General features: G+C 43.7%; 1 protein-coding gene across 1 annotated transcript in view; it reads right to left on the bottom strand.

Annotated features, from left to right (window-relative positions):
* Nucleotides 1–12561, bottom strand: part of LOC138296887 (solute carrier family 22 member 7-like) — a 214846-nt gene that overhangs the window by 53116 nt on the left and 149169 nt on the right. The gene's annotated exons all lie outside the window — the stretch shown is intronic.

The following is a 12561-nucleotide window of genomic DNA, read 5'->3' on the forward strand; positions in this document are numbered from 1 at the left end:
CTTTTATAAGAAATACCCCAAACTATTGGCCCCACAGCTGGTGGACCTTTATGCAGAGGCACTACACAGAGGCCTTCTCCCAGACACACTCAGGGAAGCAGTAGTGATTCCACTGCCCAAAATGAAGACAAGCGAGGCCTCAGTCACCAACTTCAGACCACTCTCAATGCTAAACAATGATTTTAAAATCCTCAGCAAAATCCTAGCTAACCGGTTGCTGCAACATATACCAGCCCTGGTACATGTGGATCAAAATGGGTTTGTACCGAACCACAATACATCACTCAACCTCCGACGACTCTTTGCCATTTTACAGATGCCAGTAACAGCGAAACCGTCTAAAGGGATGTTACTGGCCATAGACTTCGAGAAAGCCTTTGATTCGATCCGTTGGGATTACCTGAGAGTAGTAATGCTAAAGATGGGTATGGGAGACAAATGGGTAAAATGGGTAGACCTGCTCTACACAGCCCCACAAGCGAGAGTCAAGTCAGGGAAAGATATCTCAACCCCCTACACCATTTATAGGGGCACCAGGCAAGGGTGCCCATTGTCGCCGCTACTGTTTGCCCTAGCCATTGAACCTCTAGCCGCCTATTTCCGTATGGAGGGCAAGGACAGAGGGGTGAGATGGGGAGGGAGTGAACACAATATCTCACTATATGCCGATGATATCCTAATTTACCTTAATGACGGAGACACTGGACTTCAATGGGCCTTACAGGCTTTGGATCGGTTTGCTGAACTATTAGGACTAAAACTTAATAGAAGCAAAACATACGTTTTTCCGATTACAAGGGGTTGCGCCCAGCCATCAGCATTCCCGGAGACAGTGGTATGGGCTCCTGACACATTTAGGTACTTAGGAATCCAGGTGTATCATGACCAGGGGGACCTGCGGGAGGGTAACCTAGGCAGGGCGCTTGGCTCCCTAGGTGCATTAGTTGGGTTCTGGAGAACTCTGAAACTTTCTATAATGGCCAGAATAGCACTAACCAAAATGGTCATGTTACCTCGCCTCCTTTATTATTTCACTAACCTACTGATACTGATCACAGCGTCATGGTTTAGCGAACTAAATTCACTACTCAGAGAACTAGTTTGGGGTGGAGGCCGGTTTCGTACGGCACTATCAACGTTATGCAGACCAACCATTGAGGGGGGACTAGGAGTTCCTGACTTTGAGCTATATTATTTAGCTTGTCAATTACAGTGGTCGGCCAGATGGATTGCAGGGGAGGGCACGCTAGACAGACACACGGGGAACAGAGAATTAGGCACGGAAGAGATCATGTCAGAAATGGTAAGACGAAAGTTGAAGTCACAAGAAAAAAGCATATTGACGAAAGTGGCATTGATGTGCTGGAAGAGATGTTCAAAGAGGGTAGGAATAGGTAAACCCTACTCCCCGGCATTACCACTGAATATGTTGAAGGCAGAAACGAACGTTGGGAAGTGGATGGACTCTAACCTAGGGCCCTGGACGAGGGCGGGAGTAGAGACGATAGGAGACCTATTCGAGGAGGGGGTACTGAGTCCATTCACCGAGATAGTAGAGAATAAAGGGGTTCCCAGAGGTCAGTTTCTGGTGCACCAAAGACTAACCCATATTGTACAGGAACACTGGGAAACGATCAACGCGGAACCTGCCACGCACTGCGTGTTACACCAACTACTGACAATGGGGACAGATGCCCACCCAATCACCAAACTATACAAAACACAAATTGGGGACACACTAGACCAATTGAGACCACTAAGAGATAAATGGGAAACAACACTCGGAAAAGAGCTAAGACGCGGAGTGGAAGAAAATACTGACATACCCAAAGAAAGTGTCGAGAAATACCCGTTTGAGATATAACCAGTATAACTACATTCATAGGACATACCTCACTCCACAGCGCTTAACCCGTATATATGGAGGCACTCTAGCAGGATGCCCCAGATGTGGTGTGGCGAGCACCGACCTGGACCATATGGTCTGGCAATGCCCAGAGATCCAAATTGGATGGGGGATGGTGATGAGCGATCTGGAGAAATTGATGGGATGCCCAATACCACAAACTCCAGCAATATGCTTGGTAGGCCTAAAACAAGGACTTACAATTGGGAAGGCACAAGAGCGTTACATAGATACTGCGCTAGCACTATATAGACGACTAATAGCGATGGGATGGAAATCCACTAAGGGCCTAGTAGTAGCCGAGTGGAGGCGGGATGTAGAGAAGTGGGCAAAGGCGGAATTACAGGTCCTGAAGAGTGAGGAAGCAAGAGGGTTGCGCCAAACACCAATAGCTCTGGCCTGGGAAGAGATATTGTCAAATTGGAGAAGAGAAGTAATGGGAGAAGGCAGTGACACAGGAGACTCAGACTAGCAACTAGCTAGTATATTGAGACAAAGCAGAGAAATACATACTAGTAGAGCCGTCACATCAAGGGGAGAGAGCGAAAACAGTATAGAAACCACAAGAAGTAATGGGCTGCCCATTAGTAATAAGGAGGTGATGAGAGGAACTAGGGGACACCGGGAGGATAGCAGACGATCCAACATACCAATAGAAGGGGTAAGAACTAGTTAAGGGTAAGATGGAATAGGACAATGCTCCAAAACCACATCCACATATGAAGACAACTGGGAATAATGGCACCATAGAGTTTAAGTTCAGGTTAAGCCGGCAGGATAAAAGTAAGGACCAATCAGTAACTATACTCCACTAAACCGAATACAGAGTAAGATGTCAAATACAAGAGAGTAAGCGATAATAAAGCATGTAAAAAAACTTTCAAGACATGTAATGCAAGATGACTTTAAACAGAAAAAAGAATAATGATGTTTAAGTACAAAATAATATTTGAAAATGTACATGTATTAAAGAACACAACCTGTAAATGGCAAATGTTAATAAAAATATTTAACAAAAAAAAAAAAAGATCTGTCTTGGGCTTAACTTTCTAAATAAAATAGTGTGACCTAAATAATCCACTCCCCTCCTACCAAACTTGAACTTATTCTTCTTGAGGGTCATCCATGCTCCATTAAGAATTTTAACAACATGACTCACTTCCAAACTGTGCTCTTTCCAAGTTGTACCAAAAAAGAGCACAACATCCTATAAACACTTGAAGTCTTAAAGTTTCATACCAGATTGTGTTAAACTCTAAAAGACAAAGGCCACAGAAACAAGTACAAATGGCATCCAGAGGAATTTGAAAGAACCCATCAATGTTATCTATGATCCTGTGAACACTCATGTAACTTTATCTGATGGTATGCAGAAGCCAAGACCAGAGATGTAAAAATCTTGCCATCTGTAGTAGCGGATGGCATTTCCTGTAATTTGGGTAAAGGAAATGTATCCACTATCACTTCTTTGTTCAAAATCATAAAACCAATGCATAACCTTATATCACCATTGCATGTATGGGCTAACACAACTGGAGCTAACTGCTCCATAGCTTCAACTGGAGAAATGATGCCCTCTTTTTGTAACTAAATATAATACCTTTTTAACTTCTAGTACATTAAGTATAATTATCTGACCTTAGAGACAGATGGTGTGGCATTCTTCCTTAATTTGATTTTATGGGTATAACCATCAAGACAACACAATTCTAACCTAAACAGATTAGGAAACTCCTCAGAAAAATGACAACACCCCACCTCCAGTGAACCAACACCTTTTTCTAGTACACCTCTCATATATACTTGGGGTACTGATTTGTGATCTAGATAGCTATCTAAATCTTTCTGTTGAGGTCAACTTAAAATGTTGTCCCTTTTAAAAGACACAGTGCATTTACCTTTGAATTCGGTCGGTATATAATAATAGCTGAACATTTTAATAGAATGTTCACCATAACCTCCAGGATTGATTAACGTTTTATTAAAGTCACAGAATTTCCAAATAATTTTTTTAATACATTCTGGAACATTATAGTCAATTTAGAATAGGAATGAAACATACAATCATTCAAATTACTGTTTACCTTGACCATATCTACAGGATCACCATTGCACATACTGCCAATCTGTAATACAACATCCTTGTAGGAAAGTACCCTCTTTTAGGAATGTTACCCCCCAATTTCTGCCTGATGTCAGTGTGTTTGACTGTGTCACTGGGATCCTGCTAACCAGGACCCCAGTGCTTATGCTCTCTCTCCTCTAAATTTTGTCACTGCATACTAGTAACCCAGTATTTCACCCAGATTTGGCATACTGGTCACCCCTTATAAGTCCCTAGTATATGGTACGTAGGTACCAAGGGCATTGGGGTTCCAGGGGATCCCCATGGGCTGCAGAATTTTATCTGCCACCCATGGGGAGCCCATGTAAAGGCTTCTACAGGACTGCCATTGCAGCCTGTGTGACATGGTGAATGCACCCTTTCACTGCCATTTACACTGCACCAGGTCATTTATAAGTCACCTATGTGTCAGACCTTCCAATCCTGAAGGCTAGGTGCAGAGTACCTGTATGTGAGGGCACCCCTGCACTAGCAGAGGTGCCCTACCGATATCCAGGACCATTTTCCCGGACTTCATGAGTGCAGGGACGCCATTTTACACGTGCTTTATACATAGGTCACTACCTATGTACAGCTTCACAATGGTAACTTCGAATATGGCCATGTTTGGTATCAAACAGTTTGGAATCATACCCCAAGGTTCTTGCAAACATTGGTTGTATGATTCCATGCACTCTGGGGGCTCCTTAGAGGACCCCCAGTACTGCCATTACCGCCTTCTGAGGTTTTCCAGGCAGCCCCAGCTGCTGCCACCTTACAGACAGGTTTCTGCCCTCCTGTTGCTTGAGGAGCGCAAGCCCAGGTAGGCTGAACAAAGCATTTCCTTTGGGAGAGGGATGTTACACCCACTCCCCTTGGAAACTGGTGTTACAGGCATCAGAGGGGTAGCCTCCCAGAGCCTCTGAAATTGCTTTGAAGGGCACAGATGGTGCTCTCCTTCCAAAAATCCAGCCTACACCGGTTCAGGGACACCAGTCCCTGCTCTGGCATGAAACTGGACAAAGGAAGGGGGAGTGACCACTCCCTGTCCATCACTACCCCTGGGGTGGTGCTCAGAGCTCCTCCAGAGTGTCCCTTGGTTTTACTGTCTTGGATTCCTAGTTGGCAGGGCACTCTGGGAGCATCTGAGTGGCCAGTGCCAGCAGGTGACGTCAGAGCCCTCCCCTCATAGGTGCTTACCTGTGTAGCTGACCAATCCCCCTTTCAAGGCTATTTAGGGTCTCTCCTCTGGGTGTTTCCTCAGATTTGGATTGCATGACTCCAGCAGGAATCCACTGCATCCTTTACTTCACCTTCTTACCGAAGAAACTGCATCTGGACCCTCCAGGAACTCTACAACTGCAACAAAGAAGCAAAGACGACTTCTGCAACATTGTATCTTCAGCTCCTGCCAGCAACTGCAACTGTTTCCAAGTCATGCATCCTTAGAGGACAGCTAGACTTCAGCCTACACCAGAAGAATGAAGGATTCTCCCTTGAAGTGAAGGAGTCACTTGTTTGCTTCAGCAGGCACCCCACTTCAACGACGACGGGTGGCTTGGGTCCCCTCTCCTGAAGAAGTGCATGGATCCAGCAACATGGGTGGTGGACTGAAGTGGTCCCAATGGGCCTGACGTCCAGCTGTCCAACTTTGGTGGAGGTAAGAGGTTGCCTCCCTACACAAGACAGTACCCCTGTGCACTGCATGTATTCCAGTTGCCAAGGCTTGTTGGCATCCTTCCACAAAGTTCTTCATACACTGTGCAGCTCCACCCCCTAGCACTCCTTCCTGTGATGCACAGCCTCCTGTGTCGTTCTCCAGTGGCGTGGGATCCCTTTGTGCAGTGCTCAATGGGCCTCCTTCTGCATCCGTGCTGTGGACTCGTGTGCATGCTGCCTGGTCTTCTGAGTTGCTGAGAGCCCCCTCTGTCTCCCCCTTCTGGGTAGAGGACATCAGGTCCCTCCTGGTCCCAGGCAGCGCCATTTTCCACTAACCACGAGCTTTGCATGTGCCAAGGCTTGTTGGCGGGATCCAGCAATGCAAACCAAACTGCAATCATCCATCTGGCGTGGGACATCATCTGCACCAACCAGGAATCTGCATCCACCTTCTTGGGTGCAGTACTGACTGTTCTTCTTTACCGGTGGTTCTTCTTTTGCACCTCCATCCGGGTTAGCAGGGGCTCCTGTTCTCCCTGGACTCTTCAGTGCTTCTTGGACTTGGTCCCCTTCTGCCGCAGGTCTTCAAGTCCAGGAATCCACTGTTGGTGTCCTGCAGTCTCTTCTGGTTCTTGCAAAATCTTCTATTACGTGTTCTTGTGTGTTTTAGGAAAGTTGCTGTGATTTTCTCCTCCTTTCCTGGGCTCTGGGATGGGTTCTTTTACTTACCTTTGGTGTTTTCTAATACTCCCAGCGCCCCTCTACAAACTACACTTGCCTAAGTTGGAAACCGACTTTCGCATTCCACTATTTTAGTATATGGTTTGTGTTCCACCAGGGCCATTTCTAACTATTGTTATTTTCACTATTTGCACTGTTTTCTAACTGTTTTTACAGCTAATTCTACATTCTAGTGTATATACTATGTGTATTACTTACCTCTTTAGGGAGTATAGTCTCTAAGGTATTTTTGGCAGTTGAGTCACCAAAATAAAGTACCTTTATTTTTGTAACACTGAGTATTTTCTTTCATGTGTGTGAGTACTATGTGACTACAGTGGTGTTGTATGAGCTCTGCATGTCTCCTAGTTAGGCCTTGGCTGCTCATCCACAATGTCCCTAGAGAGTCTGGCTCAGCCCTGGCCAGAACTCACCAACAAGAAAGCAAAAAACCAAAGGAACTAAAAACACGTTCTCAGGAGCCAGAACGAGTCATCAGTGCCTAATCGAAGAAGCGTCAGGCGTTAACCTTGTCATCCAGCTTTTTCGCCAACATAACCCAACATCATGTTGAGGTTCCCTCAAACCTTCACCATCCTCATCGCCAGTATGAAGTCCAAGGTTGACACACAAGAAGAACTACAAGAGAAGGAAGTGCAAAGGTAAGTTGGGTTTAATGAACCTCATCCACTACCTCTACAACGACCACCAACAGAATCTTCAAGCAAAGAGACATCAACATTACAGGACTGAAAGTGGGAGGAATAAGTGAATGCAAGAAATAAATACAACAGGACCATCCAGTGAATCATGTTACAGTATGTCCCAAGATCCAAGCTGATGTTATCAGATAATGAGCATTCTACAACGCCTGCCATTATTGATGGCTAGAGATGCAGAACTTGGGAAAGAAAACTGTGGGTTTTACACTTGATCTCCCTTTTATGATTAGACAGTCATTCTGGGCAGAACAGAAAAGCTCAGAAGTTGGATGAGATAAATAGACAAAAGTGCATTTATTAGTAGAATAGTTAATCTAGTGAACTTTCTAAGACTACAACATCAACTAACAGGAATTTTCACAAATGCTATCTGGGTCTAAACCCTATGAAACCAAGGCCTACATGTAAAAAGATTTGAAATATTGATTTTCTGATTGCAATTTCCTGGAATCGCAATAAGGAAATTGCTATTTCAAATGTATGAAACTTTTTCATTTGTGATTTCTAGTGAGTAGCAAGTAGAACTACCTCATGAATATTAATGAGGTAGGTAGCAATTTGCGACCCATTTGGAATCACAGGCATCACAGATATGGTGGCCTGCTGTTTCTTTTAAGGAAAATGGAATGCATTTAAAAAGAAAAAAAGAAAACCTTGAAGTTTCATTTTTTAAAGATTTCCATGGGACCACTGCCTGCTATTAAAAAATATTTGCTTTCCATTCTCAAAGCAAAGGGGTCCTTTGGGGGCTACTTCCCATTTACGAGTAGGTTACTGCCTCCTTCAAGTAGTTGGTAAACTTTGGACATTTAGCGATCATAATCCGGTCGCAAAACATTCATACATCCCATTCAGATTCGGTATGTGAATGGGATGCCCTAAACACTCCCCCTCTGAAATGCTGAATCGCCAACAGAAATTGTGATTTGGTAACCAGTTACTGAATCGCAATTTGTGTTTTGTACATATTTGAAAGTCGTTTTGTGGTCAGAAATGGCCGGATTAGGCCATTGCAAACAGCAAAAATATATTGTATGTATGCCCCCAGGTGATTGGCAAAAAGCAGCAATCTTTAAATAATTTACCAAACTTTCAGTGAGAAACATGTCTAATGAATGAGTCAGTTACGATTGTGGAACTTGTCTTGGTTATTGACCCATTTTAAAGCGGGGTTGCAAAGAGGAGATGTAACACAAGACAAGAATTATTGGACTATTTAAAAAAAAGTAAATTATGATTTTCTTTAAAGGAATCTTATCAAACAGTTTGGATAGCATAGTAATTAGTGTGTGTCATGTATTTCTTGGTTTAACAATAACACTACCACTTCCCCTCTTGTGTTCTCTATTTTTGTAGATTATTTTGTAACTTGCAGAAAGACCATTGAAGTTATTTACTGTGTTGTCACCAAGCTTTGGGGCAGCTTTATGGAAAGTGGCGCTGCACCGAGTGCAACGCCACTTTCCCTGCGCCCCTTAGTGTGACGCAATTAATGTACTCTGCAGGAGTAGCGCCAAAATGTTGGAGCTACTGCTGCAGAGTACATAGGGGGCCATTCTAAAGAATGAAAGCCCCCTTTTAATGCCTGCTCTGAGCAGGTGTTAAAAGTGTCCGAACAAATGGTGCAAGGAAATCTCATAGATTTTTTCACCCCCCTAACGGGGAACGTCCCCTTTGCATACGTTATGCCTGGCGCAGGAATAATGTAGCGCAAAGGGTTACATGCATGCATTGTGCCACTCTGTAAATACAGCGCAGGGATTTCAGCCTCTTTGGACCACATTAACGTAAAAAATACTTACGCTAATGTTGCGCAAGGTGATGCTAGGGGCTCATAAATATGCCCCTTTGTTTCAGTAAATTGGATCCCATGAAATGTGTTGTCACTAATCAGATGATCTTATTTTTTGGCCTGCGTGTAAACGTAGGTTGTACTACATTTCGGGGTCAAGGATGGGGGGTAAATGTTAACAGTGTTTCTGAAGAAACTAGAGGTGGAGGTCATGTGGCAGCCCTCACCTGAGCATTCCCTTGTGGTGTGTTTTGTTGGGAGAGGTGTTGATGGTCTGCACGTTGTAGAAAATACACACTGATTAACCAGACTTTTCCCAAATACTTTCCAGATTCACATACTAAGAAGCAAATGGACCTAAAAGCAAGCGAGCTTTTAAATTAGTTCATAGAAACCAAACTTTCAGTGGACAAAAATAGTCTAACAGATGTGTCAATTTCTCAGGTAGGCCTAAGCTCACCTATTGACTCATTAAAAGTAAAAAAGCAAGGTAAAGGTGTCACTGAATGCAAGAATTATATCTCTATCTGTTTCATAGATGTGAATAGTAGAATTTGAAAAAAAAGTCTGGATGTGCAGATTACATAATATAATAAAGGGCCTGATTCACAAATATCAAGTCAATTTAATTCCAGAAATATGTGGAAGAAATGATATTGCCCAATGTTTGGACATTTTCCCTGTTATCAAGGGATTCGCAGCATGTGTTGTTAAGCACAGATTTGATTACATTTTCAGGTTGTATGTTCGAACACAAGAGATTTAGGGGGATATTTATACTCTGTTTGCGCCGGAATTGCGTCGTTTTTTTTTACGCAATTCCGACGCAAAACTAACTCCATATTTATACTTTGGCGTTAGACGCGTCTAATGCCAAAGTCCATGGAGTTTGCGTAATTTTTTAGCGTGGACACCTACTTTGCGTTAATGATATGCAAGGTAGGCGTTCCCGTCTAAAAAATTGACTCCGAGGCATGTGCGCCGTATTTACACTCCCGGGCAAAACTCACGCCCGGGAGTGGGCGGGTCAAAAAAAATGACGTCCAGCCGCTTTTGCGCTGTTTTTTAGCGCCTGGACAAGGCAGGCATTAAGGGACCTGTGGGCTCGGAAGGAGCCCAGAGGTGCCCTCCCATGCCCCCAGGGACACCCCCTGCCACCCTTGCCCACCCCAGGAGGACACCCAAGGATGGAGGGACCCATCCCAGGGACATTAAGGTAAGTTCAGGTAAGTATTTTTTTTCTTTTTATTTTTTTGTGGCATAGGGGGGCCTGATTTGTGCCCCCCTACATGCCACTATGCCCTATGACCATGCCCAGGGGACAGAAGTCCCCTGGGCATGGCCATTGGGCAAGGGGGCATGACTCCTGTCTTTGCTAAGACAGGAGTCATTTCAATGGGGGTTGGGAGTCGAAAAAAATGGCGCAAATCGGGTTGAGGCGAAAATTTTGCCTCAGCCTGACTTGCCCCATTTTTTGGCGCCCAAGCTCCATATTCCCCTACGCCGGCGCTGCCTGGTGTACGTCATTTTTTTTCACGCACACCAGGCAGTGCCGGCGGCTAACGCCGGCTAACGTCATTGAATAAATACGGCGCCCGCATGGCGCTTCAGAATGGCGTTAGCCAGCGCTAATTTTTTTGGCGCAAAACTGCGTTAGTGCAGTTTTGCATCAAAAAGTATAAATATGGCCCTTAAGCACCACTATATGGCACCCTGAGGTTATTGCATTAACAGTGTATTGCTAGAATCTGTAAGAACGGAGTACTTCCTAAAGTTGTGAGGGTGGCTAAAGTTGTGGCCATCACCATTATTACTCAACCTGGTGATTGCAGTCAGATATATGAAGAATAATAACAGAGCAAGTGTTGGGAACTTGGAATGTGAGAAGTCACTATAGGAAGACAGCCAGCTCTTTACCTTTTAAGACTAGTGTTATCCATTCTAATTCTGTTATTTCTCATTCAGTTCTTGGTACATTTTCAGGCTATACCGTGAATTGGGACAAACGGAGCAGCTCACACATATCTAGTTCTAGCTTTAATTTCTGGGAAATTGTGATTGGTAAATTCAAGTATAATAATGGTACCCCTCAATATAATTGATATATTAAATATTTTTGTTATTTTACATTCTGCTTCAAGATAGAACTGGATTGAAAGGTTTTTCTACCTCCTTAGTTACACCTCAAAAGTTAAATTAAGAATGTTGTTTGGAAGGTCTCAGATTCCTTGTGCTGGGGTGGAGTTAGAATTTTTTGCCTGACGATGCAAATCAGGCTTTCATAATGCATCATCCCAGGTGCTGCGTGTTACCATTAGGTATAATTTGTTCCTCACATATTTTGAGGATAATAACTTTTTGTGCATGATATGCTTAAAGAGTAATATAGGACTAAATGAAAGATGGGATTCCTTACTTGTGACTAAAAAGGTGATAAGAAGGTTGGCGGACATTGGCAGCTGTAAATTTCTGGTGTGTGTATGTCTCTTTTGTGGAACAATCCAGGTATGAAATGTGATGGGAGAGTAGTAAACTGACAAAAAAACTGAGGTTTTCCAAACATGTTTGTTGCAGCATGAGTGCTTTCCAGAAACTAGAATGAAAGATGCATGCTTGAATTGGTTGCTTCTGTGGAACACACGGAGAGAGAATGTTAACCCACCACTGAGTGTTTCATTCAGTGTGACAGTTGCAGTCGCAGAGGCATTGTTGAAATAGTACAGGTTTGATTGAACCAAGACTTTAGTGTGAAGGGGATTTACTGACTTCTGTACTACATGTTGATTAGAGGTACATGAGATAGGACATGATGTCAAGGTGAGACTGACACAACAAAACTTACTGTGGAGTTTATCGAGGTTCCTTTGAAGATCAGGAAGATCAGAAGGTAGGGTCTTATGGATTCAGATCACTAGTGGAGATTTTCAGAATGTAAGGTAAATTTCCATCATTTTCTGTTGTATTTTCTTTATGGGAAGTCCTACTAGAAGGATCTCTTTACCATAAGCTATTTGTTTTACGGCTGTGATTTTCAAGTTGGTGGCACATGTGTATGTGTAATGTTTTCTCAAAATACCAATTAACTGAGATAAGAGATTATGGATTGTAAAGACTTCCAGGATATGAAAGATAATAATTCCACACACACAAAAGCCTCACCGGTATGCAGAAATGCATTTTGCGAGTCGGATCCGACTCGCAAAATGCATTTCCGACTCACAAATAGGAAGGGGTGTTCCCTTCCTATTTGCGACTCGCAATGCGATTCAATTCCATTTGCGACCGCGAAAGCGCACTTGAAGTGGATGGTAACCCAGTCGCAAACAGGAAGGGGTCCCCATGGGACCCCTTCCCCTTTGTGACTGGAATAAAAAATATTTTTTCAGAGCAGGCAGTGGTCCAAGGGACCACTACCTGCCCTGAAAAAATCAGAAACAAAAGGTTTCGTTTTTTTTTTCAAAGTGCAGCTAGTTTTCCTTTAAGGAAAACGGGCTGCAGATAGAAAAAAAAACTGCTTTATTAAAAAGCAGTCACGGACATGGTGGTCTGCTGACTCCAGCAGGCCACCATCCCCGTGAGTGCCCATACTCGCAATGGGGTCGCAAAATGCGACCCACCTCATTAATATTAATGAAGTGTGTCTTTGCGACCCCATAGC

This window comes from Pleurodeles waltl, chromosome 5, assembly GCF_031143425.1.
Source record: "Pleurodeles waltl isolate 20211129_DDA chromosome 5, aPleWal1.hap1.20221129, whole genome shotgun sequence".
NCBI lineage: Eukaryota > Metazoa > Chordata > Amphibia > Caudata > Salamandridae > Pleurodeles > Pleurodeles waltl.